The sequence below is a fragment of the Bos mutus genome, chromosome 25 (genome assembly GCF_027580195.1).
Source record: "Bos mutus isolate GX-2022 chromosome 25, NWIPB_WYAK_1.1, whole genome shotgun sequence".
In the NCBI taxonomy this organism is placed as follows: domain Eukaryota; kingdom Metazoa; phylum Chordata; class Mammalia; order Artiodactyla; family Bovidae; genus Bos; species Bos mutus.
Genome location: NC_091641.1, coordinates 32,674,602 through 32,686,081, shown reverse-complemented (window position 1 = coordinate 32,686,081; position 11,480 = coordinate 32,674,602). Strand labels below are relative to the sequence as shown.

General features: G+C 47.9%; 1 long non-coding RNA gene across 1 annotated transcript; it reads right to left on the bottom strand.

The window, feature by feature from the left end:
* Positions 1-236: 236 nt before the first annotated feature.
* On the bottom strand, positions 237-8,019 carry LOC138985605 (uncharacterized). The gene is made up of 4 exons (XR_011462636.1): positions 7,539-8,019; positions 6,200-6,263; positions 4,355-4,626; positions 237-2,227 (listed from the first exon to the last, which is right to left on the bottom strand). It is a non-coding gene; the product is annotated as an uncharacterized lncRNA (long non-coding RNA).
* Positions 8,020-11,480: the final 3,461 nt, after the last annotated feature.

Below are 11,480 nucleotides of genomic sequence, written 5' to 3'. Positions count from 1 at the left end.
ATTCTATGCAACCATTTTTTAAATTTACTTAATTTTTAATTGAAGGATAATTGCTTTACAATGTTGTGCTGGCTTCTACTTCACAACAACACAAATCAGCTTTGTGTGTGTGTGTGTGTGTGTGTGTGTGTGTGTGTGTGTGTGTATCCCTTCCATCTTGAGCCTCCCTCCCACTCCCGTACCTCTATCCCGTCCCTCCAGGTCATCACAGAGCACCATTTATGTAACTTTTAAATTGAAGTATATTTGATTTGCAATATTAACATTAGTTTCAGATGTACAATAATAGTGGGTACAATTCAATATTTTTATAGAATATACTGCATACAATATTATAAAACACTGACTTTATTTCCTGTGCTGTATATTACATTGTCAGTTATTTTATGCCCAGTAGTTTCTGCCTCTGTTAATCCCCTTCTCCTCCGCCACACCTCTCCCCTCTGGTGACCACTAATTTGTTCTCTTTACCTGTGAGTCCACAGAATTGAAAAAGAGTTGGACACAACTTAGTGGCTAAACAACAAAAGCCTGAGTCTACTTCTGTTTTGTTACTCTCATTTGTTTTACCTTTTAGATTCCACATCCCTGGTGGCTCAGACGTTAAAGCGTTTGCCTACAATGCAGGAGACCTGGGTTTAACCCCTGGGTCAGGAAGATCCTCTGGAGAAGGAAATGGCAACCCACTCCTGTATTCTTGCCTGGAAAATCCCATGGACGGAGGAGCCTGGTGGGCTACAGTCCATGGGGTGGCAAAGAGTCGGACATGACTGAGCGACTTCACTTTCTTTAGATTCCACAGATTAGTAAAAACATACAGTATTTGCCTTCCTCTGTCTGACATCTTTCACTAATATACCCTACGTGGGAATGTGGGCCCAGGGTGCCAGCACTTCCAGTTTTCCAAGAGGGAGCCAGGAGCCAGATTTTTCAAGAAATTCCTCCACTGAAATAACTGCATCTCAATTTTAGAGCTTTGTGTAGAAAAAATGGAGACACTAGTTTGCATCCTTTAAGTTTTAGGAAGCATTTGGCCCAAAATTGATGGTAGAACTGTTTCCAAGCTGTGGGGAGATTTCTTCATCGACACTCAGCAAAACGCTGCCTTTCTCTTTTATTTGAGCAGTTCACTTTGATTTGGGGCAAGTGATTTAGCCACTTCGTGCCTCAGTCTCCTAGTTTTTAAAACAGAGATAATAGTTCTACCTCAAGGGTTGCTGTGAACATTAAATGAATTAATATTGTAAAGTGTGCATGAAGTAAGTGCTTGGTAAATACTTACTCTGTTATTACTACTGTCTTTGTTATTAGCAGCTTTGAAGGGGGAACTTCTGTGTCACAGGATGTAGCCAGTTTCGCCCACCCCAAGTCCCTCGGTTTTCCACCCACTGCCCCCAGAGGTTTAGCCAGAGGAGACCCTTCTTCCTGACCCACCACCACCGGTTGCATGTGGAGGGAACTCAGAAAGACACACACGTTCCTTGTCAAGACAGAGATGACCACCAGCTTTCAGTGTGGCTGGGAGACAGCCTTCCCAGACTCTGTGCCAAAAACCATGTTTGGAAAGCGATTGCTCAATACTAATGATGGGAAGCTGAACCATTCAGGGTGGTTCTCGCTGAACAGTAGGTGAGAAGGGACCCTGGGTTCCCAGAGGAAGGGAAGAAAGGACTGTGAGTGAGTGAGAGACATGGCAGGGACCAGAGAGCGGGCAGAGATGAGGTGTGGCATGTGGTGGGCTGAGTGACAGCTTGGCCTGGAGCCCACTCACTGTTGCGATTGTTGTTATTGTTCAATTGCTAAGTCGTGTCCAACTCTCTGTGACCATGGACTGCAGCACGCCAGGCTTCCCTGTCCTTCACTGTCTCCTGGAGTTTGCTCAAACTCATGTCCATTGAGTCGATGATGCAATTCAATCATCGCATCCTCTGTCACCCCTTCTCCTCTTACCCTCAATATTTTGCAGCATCCAGGTCTTTTTCAATGAGTCGGCTCTTCACATCAGGTGGCCAAAGTAGTAGAGCTTCAGCTTCAGCATCAGTCCTTCCAATGAATATTCAGGATTGATTTCCTTTAGGATTGACTGGTTTGATCTCCTTGCTGTCCAAGGGACTCTTAAGAAACCTCTCTAGCATCACAATGCAAAAGAATCAGTTCTTTGGTGCACAGCCTCCTTTATGGTCCAACTCTCACATCCGTACTGGAATGTGGATGGAAACCCTATGAACTGTATGAAAAGGCAAAAAGATATGACACCATTGTGATGAATATTGTAAAATCACCCTCCACTCCTTTGCTTGACATCATTCAATAACTCCTGGAACGCTAGGTTAAGTCCATGTTCCTTAGCATCCAGGACCTTCCTGGAATTCCCTCTCCTTTCTCTTGCCACTTCTGTCCCCTGAATTTGAACTTGATGCTTAGAGCCCCCATCACTAGACACCCCATCTCAGGCACACCAGCTTGCACCTGCTGTTTTCTCTGCTTGGAAAGCTCTTCTCCAACCTCTTTATGTCCTTACTGTGCCTCCTCCAGGAAGTCTTCCTGACCCTCCCAGTGGGGTCAGCACCCTTCTATGATCAGGAGGCAAATTCTGTTCCCTTGGCCATTTGAGCCATCTAGGCCATCAGCTGGAGAAGGCAATGGCACCCCACTCCAGTACTCTTGCCTGGAAAATCCCATGGACGGAGGAGCCTCGTAGGCTGCAGACCATGGGGTCGCAAACAGTCAGACACAACTGAGTGACTTCACTTTCACTTTTCCCTTTCATGCATTGGAGAAGGAAATGGCAACCCACTCCAGTGTTCTTGCCTGGAGAATCCCAGGGACGGGGGAGCCTGGTGGGCCGCCGTCTATGGGGTCGCACAGAGTCGGACACGACTGAAGCGACTTAGCAGCAGCAGTAGCAGGCCATCAGCACTCCATGGGCTGCTGTCAGGGTAGACCTTGGGGGCATCCTTCATCTTCTGCTCCCCAATGATCCCCTCTCCCCATCCCCCACCCAACCCTCTACCAAAGGTTATCTGAGGTTCTCTGTTGTGTGCCAGGCCCATGAGGATTACAAGAGAAAGGCCTGTATCTCATTGGGGAAGGGTCTACCCAGTACCCCAGAGTGGGCTTGCCTGATGAAAGCCAGGCAACCCAGAACCAGTGTGAAGTTTGCTTAATAATTTATGCCAGTTCTTCTTGCCTTTTTGAGGAATGTTACAAGCTGAATTGTGCTCCCCATCTCCCAAATTCATATGTTGAAATCCTAAGCCCCAGTGCCTCAAAGCATGACTGTATTTGGAGGCAGAGGTCTTGGAAGGGGTGATTAAGTTAAAATGAGGTCATATGGGTGGACCCTAATTCCAACATGACTAGTGTCCTTATGAGAAGAGGAAGGGAGGATACAGACACTACAGAGGGAAGACCATGTGAAGACATGCGGAGAAGGTGGCCACCTGCAAGCCAAGGAGAGAGACCTCTGATGAAATCAACCCTGCCGACACCACAATCTTGGACTTCCAGCCTCCAGAACCGTAAGATAAATTTCTCTTGTTTAAGCCAGTCAGTCTGTGATATTGAATACTTTGTTATGGAAGTTCAAACCAACTAACACAGGGGGTTCACAGTTGTGTTTCTGCCTTCATAAAATGGAGATAACAATGGAGACACATCATAATGTTGTTGGGAGGATTGAGTGATTTAAATGCATGTAAAGCAGAAATGGACAAATGCTGTGAAAGTGTTAGTTGCTCAGTTGTGTCCTTGTGAGCCTGTGGACTGTAGCCCGCCAGGCTCTTCTGTCCATGGAATTCTCCAGGCAAGAACACTGGAGCAGGTAGTCATGCCCTTCTCCAGGAGATCTTCCCAACCTAGGGATTGACCCAGGTCTCTCTCATTGCAGGCAGATTCTTTACCTTTTGAGTTAGTTGCTGTTTACTGTAGCTATTATCATTGTCATCCAGCTGGGACAGACAGGACTTAGCAGTGAGAAATAAGAGGATACCACCGCCAGGAGGAATCAAAGGATCCCTGAATTTTAAAAAACTGGAAAGGCCACTTGGTGTCCCCATCCTTGTTTGATGAATAAGGAAACCCAAAGAGGGCAAGGGACTTTGGTCTCGTGGTAATGGGAGAGCCTCAGGGCTGAAACAGAACCTCCAGGCTATGCCATCCTGCTGGTTGTGGGTTTTAATTATTAAGAAAATTCATGCAAGTTCTTGGTTGCCTGGCTTGCGTCAGGCAAGCCCACACTGGGGTGCTGGGTGACCCTTCCCTGATGAGATGCAGGCCCTTGAGGAGGAAGCTGTCTGGCCGCTGGGGTGAAGGAAACAGCTGCTCCCAGATTCATGTACACTAAGATACTTACTCCAAGGCCTCTCTAGGCATCCAGGCAGCCACGCGCTCCCCTCCTGTGGGAGCTTTGCCCAGGATCTGGGGCTGAGCGGAGATCATGAGGGCCCCTCCCTCTAGACAGTGTCTAGGAGCCGGGAGAAAAAGGGACCTCACGGGCTGACTTTGAGCTGGTCCAAGCCACAAGGATGCAGAAGGCAGGCGGGGCCCAGTCCTTCCTCTGGCCAATCACTGTCCCCGTGAGCCAACAGTGTGCCATGCTGGCCTTCTGTTTGGGTGAGCGGAGTCCTGAAATGCAGGAGTGAGGGCTGCTTTCTAAGCCACCTCCAGACAGACATCTACTGCCTGCCAGCCAGGCGCTGAGCAGTGGCCCCAGAAACCCCTCCATGACTAGGAGACTCAGGCTGAAGGAACCCTCAAGTCCCCAGCTCTGAAGTCATCCAAATGTGATATCAGCATGTAATCAACGGTAAACAATTTAGTGAAATGTTTTACATTCTGTTTTTTTGCACTAAGTCCTGGAGATGCAGTGTGTATTCTACATTTCAGCATTTCTTGGTTGGACTCGCTCCCTCCATGCTCCGAGGCCATGTGAGTCTGGCAGCTGTAGGACCAGACAGTGTAGCTCTCAACCCTGGAGTTTTTTCTTAGGCTGAATTCAAATCCAGCACCCTACCAGTTACACATGTTGGCTTTTGTTTTGTCCACTGTCTGTACAGTCTTATCAACTATTGGGTAATAATTAGTAACTTCAAATCAACAACTTTGTTATGCTCTCAATTCTGTGCCAGGCTTTGCAGGTGGCACTCGTGGTAAAGAACCCGCCTGCCAATCAATGCAGGAGACGTAAGTGATGCGTTCGATTCCTGGGTTGGGAAAATCCCCTGGAGCAGGGCATGGCAACCCACTCTAGTATTCTTGCCAGGAGAATCCCGTGGACAGAGGAGCCGGTTGGGCTTCACTCCATGGGGTTGCAAAGAGTTAGACTCGACTGAAGCGACTTAGCATGCAACTCTGTGCCAGCCAGTGAGGTGAATACCTTACATGGATTCTATTAAAACCCAAATAGCGGGGTCGGATAGAGTGGGAGACTGCATAGCACTGGAACTCCACTCAGTGCTCTATGGTGAACTAATGGGAAGGAACTCCAAAAAAGAAGGGATTTATGTATGTAAGTGTGGCTGGATTCATTTTGCTCTACAGGAGAAACTAATACAACATTGTAAAGCAGCTATATTCCAATAAAAATATGAAAATAAAAAGTATTTTTAAAAAAAGAAAATAAAGGTGATAAGATTTCACATTAAATAAAACCCTCACAGGGGAACTGCCTGGTGGTCCCATGGTTAGGACTCTGAATTTTCACTACTGAGGGCACAGGTTCAATCCCTGGTCAGGAAACTAAGATCCCACAGGCCACAAGGGTGAGGCCAGAAAAAACAAATAAATGACACCCCACACAGCCCTAGTGTTAGTTTTCAAATGAAGACAGGAAATCAAAAAGGTCACACAGACAGCAAATGAGAAAACCAGGACGTGGCCCCAAGTCTGGGGCTCATTCTCTCAGCCTCTGACACTGTGATTGATGCCAACCATTTGTGACGATTGAGCACGTGACATGTGGCTGTCCCGAACGGAGGTGCACCGTACAAGCAACCCTCAGAGATGTTAGATGTTGCAGGTTCAGTTTCAGACCATCGCAATAAAGCAAATATTACAATAAAGCAAACATTGCAGTAAAGCAAATATCCCAGTAAAGCAGGTCACGTGAATTTTTGGTTTCCCAGTGCACAGAAAAGTCAGGCTTACAGTAAACTGTCGTCTGTAAAGTGAGCCGTGGCATATGCCTAAATGTACATACCTTCATTTGAAAATACTTTATTGCTTAAAAAAAATGTCAAGCATCATCTGGAGCCTTCAGTGACCTGTAGGAGTAACATCCAAGGTCACCCATCACAGATCACCGTAATAAATATAATTGAAAGGAAAAAGCCATGTGAGACGTACCAAAATGTGACACAGACACATGAAGTGAGCAAACTGTTGGAAAAAATGCCACCAAATTTGCTTACCAGAAGTTTGCCACAAACCTTCACTCTGAAAAGAAACAAAACCAACGACCAAAAAAGCAATAACTGTGCAAAGCACAATAAAAGGAAGCCCAATAAAACAAGGTATGCCTGTAAGTGTAAAATACACACCAGATTTCCAAGATAAAAGTCGAAACAAAAACCAGTAAATAATTTTTATCTTGATCATGTGTCAAAGTGATTCTTTTGGTTAAGCACAATACATGACTAAAGTAATTTCACCTGTTTTTGCTTTTTTTAAAAGCGGCCGTTGAAAGTTTTAAATGTCATGTGTGGCTGGCATTACGTTTTATTGGGCCATGCTGCTCTCGCCCATTTCCTTCTGGGCTAAATAGTCTCCCTGCCTTCAACCATTCACACATGACGTCATTTCTAATCCCTTCCCGGAGGTGCTGCTAGAAGCGAACTTCAGGGCTTTTAGAAGCAAACAATGTCCGGCTGACTGTTCTTCTATTTGCTTGTTCACATCCTTTGGCCAGTTTGAGTTTGAGTGGTTTTATCCTTTTGTTCCATTGAGGAACCTCTTTGTAACTAGAGGTCATTTGTTGCAACTGACCTACTTGTTGCAGAGTTGCAAATATTTTTTCCTGGTCATTATCAGTCTTTCAACTTTTTCTATGGTATCTTTGACCATAGATTCTGTTTTTATGTAGCCAATCTGCCAATCTCCTTCAGGGGTTTCTGGGTTTTGTGTCACATGAAGGAGGAGCTCATCCACTGCCAAGTGTCTGAAAAAGTATTATCTTGCATTTTCTTCCACTACATTAATTTTTTTTTTTTTTTTTTTTTGGCCACAGCATGGCATGTGGGATCCAGGGACCGAACCTGCATTCCCTACATCAGAAGCATGGGATCCCAACCATGGGACCACTAAAGAAGTCCCTATATTCACTTTTTAATCCTTTTTTCTTTCATCTAACTGAAATCTACTTCCATAAGTAGATATGATTTAATTTTCCCCTGAATGTGTAGCCAACTGTCCCATTTAGTGAATAATTCATTCTTTCCCCACCACTTTGAAATACCATTAAAAACCAATCATCTTTAGACTCTGTTTTCCCTCTGTTGGCTGGCAAGTCAGCCACCAGCATGTACAAATTTATATCTTACCAGCTCCAGAAGCTCAGTACACAGAGGTCTCCCCTCTTCCAGCTGTCCCAGCGAACCCCCAAGGCGGACTCTCAGTGGACTGCTTGAACCGGCATGGTGGCAGGGAGTATGCTAACTGGCCAAGGCTGACCCACCTGGCTCCTTCTGGAGCACAAGGGTGTGGTCACTTGAGAAAGTGGGGAGGGTGGTTCCTCAAAGGGAAATTGGAATGCTGGTCAAAGAAATCGATGTCTCCCATAGCGTGTACCCTCCAAGCCTGTCCCTGGGTCCCCCAAAGCCACAGTCCCCTCAAAAGGCCAGCTAGGTTTATGTCCACCCCAGGAATTCAGATCTGCCCTTGCATGGGGATTCCCGCTGGCCTGGAAAATCAGCCCAGGGAGGTGGGTGAGGACGGTCCTGCCTTCCGCTGCCCCAGGACGCTGGGCCAGATTTCCTCCCCTGCCAAAGGAGGCAGAGCTTTGGGGCTAGAGGGGAGAGGAGAAAGGAAGGATGGCCGCAGGGCGTAGCTGCTGTTTACAAACAGAAACCGCTCCTTCCTGCCCGCCCTTGAGAGTGGGGCTGTCTGGGCTGGCTGGAGCAATAGAGCTCTTACAGGGAGGGCCCCCAGAATGGCTCTTCTGGCCTCCCTCCAAAGGCCATCAGGAGACAGCCTGGGAATCCAGAGATTAGGCTCTTCTGTGAAGAGGTTTTGCAACACAAGCCAGCATGTTGACCTCGGGGAGCTGACGCCCGTATTTCTGCATAAGGTGCCCCAGCCCTCGCACCTCACGCCACAAGGCGGCACTGCAAGCCCCTCCCTCTCACTCTAAGCCTGCGGGGGAGGGGGTGTGACTTGGGGTGGAGTCAACAAGTGAAGCAATGCAGGAGACCCCGGTTCCACTCCTGGGTCCAGAAGATCCGCTAGAGAAGGGACAGGCTACCCATTCCAGTATTCCCTGGTGGCTCAGCAGGTAAAGAATCCGCCTGCAGTGCGGGAGACTTGGGTTCGATCCCTGAGTTGGGAAGATCCCCTGGAGAAGGGAAAGGCTACCCACTCCAGTATTCTGGCCTGGGGAATTCCCTGGACAGTATAGTCCATGGGGTCACAAAGAGTCATGAGGCTGGAACCCCAGTTCCCTTTTGGTGGTTCTCCATCTCAATCAGCCCTTCTAGAGCCCCCAACACACACTGCCCCCATAATAATAATACACTAAAATAAGAGTAAATGCAAACACCACAGCAAAAAAGCACAAACGTCTCTTTAAAAAACTTGGCTCCATTGTTTGACACGGAATAGAACAACTAAAGGAAAGCAAGCTGCTTGCAACACAGAACAAGGAATGGCTGGGTTCAAAGCTCAGTTCTGCCACTCGCTGTGATCTGGGGAACCGTACACATTTTGTGCCTTTGTCAACATCTCTGTAAAATGTGGCTGAGGACGGTCCCCACCACACCCCATAAAATTGTTATGAGGATTCAAGAAACAACATCAATAAATGCCCAATAACAGTAGCAACCAGGTGATGGTGGCAAGTGGCTCTGGGAAATGAGTGGCAGCCACGTTGCAAGTGAGGGGAGGGAGAAATTGGGAAAACTCTCTGAAGTAGCATAGTGCTATTTGAAAGAAGACTTAGGTTAGTTGTCATGGATATTGTAAAACCTCGAGGGCGACCACTGAAAAATTTTTTAGTATATTTGATAGGCTAAGAGGAGAAAAAAATGAAATCATAAAATATTTTAAAACAGATGGCAGAAAAATAGGGGAAGAGTAAAAAAAGAATTAAGTGCACTGAATACATTTACAAACATGGTAGATATCAATCCAATTCTGTCATTATATTAAATGTGAATGGTATAAATATACCAATTAAAAAACAGAGGCTGTCAGAATGGCTGTCAGAAAGACAAGACTCAACCACATGTATACAAGAAACCGACTTTAAATCTGAACAAATGGGAGTTCTAGCAGAAGGTAAAGGGCTGTGGAGTCGAACTGCCCAGGTTTGATTGATAGCTGTTTCTTTAACCTCATTGAGACTCAGTTTTCTCTTCTGTAAAATGGGATCATAATAGTTATGATTGTGTACAGATGTTTTGAGCATTCGACGAGCTGATTCATATAAAGCATTTAGAGCAGTGACTGATGGGGCTTCCCTGGCAGTCCAGTAGTTGAAACTCTGTGCTTCCACTTGGGGAACATGGGTTTGATCCCTGGTCAGGGAACTAGAATCTCACATGTCACGTGGTGTGGTCAAATGTTAAAAAAAAAAAAAGGATAGTGACTGGCACACAGTACTGTTAAGAGCATGGTGGTTTTGCTGCTGCTGTTATTATTATTATCAAGTGTAGCTTCAGGACAAGTTCCAGCCAGCTTTTCGCTTCCAAGCTTCCCCTAAATAGAAACTCTACAACCATCATTTTTTCCTTGAGTTTTAGGTCAAGATCACCTGCATAATTTCCAGGGTCTAGTGCAAAATGAAAGTGCAGGACCCCCTACTCAAAATATTTAAGAATCCCACATTGGTCCTGGCAGGGCATTAAATCGAGTGCAGGGTCCTTTTGTGTGACAGGCCAGGTCTCATGCCTATGAAGCTGGCTCTGCTGAAGATCCACAGACCGAGGGGGCAAGGTCAGAATCCAGGAGGCCAGCCATGCCTCCCCTCCCGCTCCCGGCCCCAACCTGCTCCACCTGACAGGTCAGAAACTCGGGGACCTCCTGCCTGTGGGCACACCTCACTCCTCCCACCCGACCCGTGGAACCTTGGCCCAGATGTGTGCCTTGCCAAAGAAATACCTTGCTGCCTGCTTCCTTTTGAAATCCTGAACCCAGGATTCCGAGGGGGCCTCCTTTCTGTGAACCCACTGGAGCAATTGGGAAGGAGAATATACTGGGGGTAGCTAACACTGATTCAGCTTTGCTCAGGGGTGGGCTGAGCATTCCTGGTTTCAGGGGGATGCCTGCTCCTAGGAGCCCCGGGCAGGAACAAGTCCCAGCCTGTCCACGTGCTCCCCACCTTCCAGTCACCCAGTTGGCCATGTACATGCACCACCCCGTCCCCCAGGGGAGGAGGGAGGCTGGCAGAGACTTCAGGGCTTTTTGCCTCTCAGGGGCTCTGTTTACCTAGCCTGGCAAAGTCCAGGGGCTCCAGCTGTCTCTGGACCCTCTCTCCCCTGTCCTAAAGGTCACCACTCACAAGCCCTTGACCTCTGGGGCCCTTGGAGCTGCTCCCAGGGAGACAGGGTGCAGGCAGGGCAGGGGAGCAGGGAGCCCGGCTGGTTGGCACAGGCAGTGGCGTAAGTGACAGCTCCAGGGTGCCCAGCCACCCGGGCGATTCCCGGCGAGCGTGGGCAGCCGGCGAACAAGCCTTCAGTGTCCGTGCAGCCCACCCGGCTCCGAAACACATCCTCTCTGTTTTCTGGGGGTGGGGCCTGATCGTAACCCCTCAGGGCCCAGTGACTGCAGGATACCCGTCATCTCCCACCCCTATTTTATATCCCCATCCATCCTCTCCTTCATCAAGAGGGAGGGACTCCCCGAAGACCTGGGTGCAAGCCAGGTTTTTTTTTTTTTAATCTCAAAGATCTTGTCCATCCCAGCCTGGGCAGGGCCTGGGAAAAGCCTCTGGCTCCATCCATCCTCTCTTTCCATTCCCTACCCCCTCAGAAATGAACGTCGCAGGCGTTCTGCCAAGCTCAAAATCCTGAAATGCAAGCCACCGCCTCGTGGGTGCCCAAGAAGAGTCGGGGTGGGGCTGGCTCCCTCGGTGGCACCAAACCCCTCCTCCCCTTACACTTTCCACTTTGGCATCAGACATAGGGCCCCTCCCCCGAGACCCACACCCTGACTCTAGGGCGTGCATGCGTGCTAGGTCACTTCAGTCGTGTCTTTGCGACCCCATGGACTGTAGCCCACGAGGCTCCTCTGTCCATGGGATTTTTTAGGCAAGAGTACTGGAGTGGGTT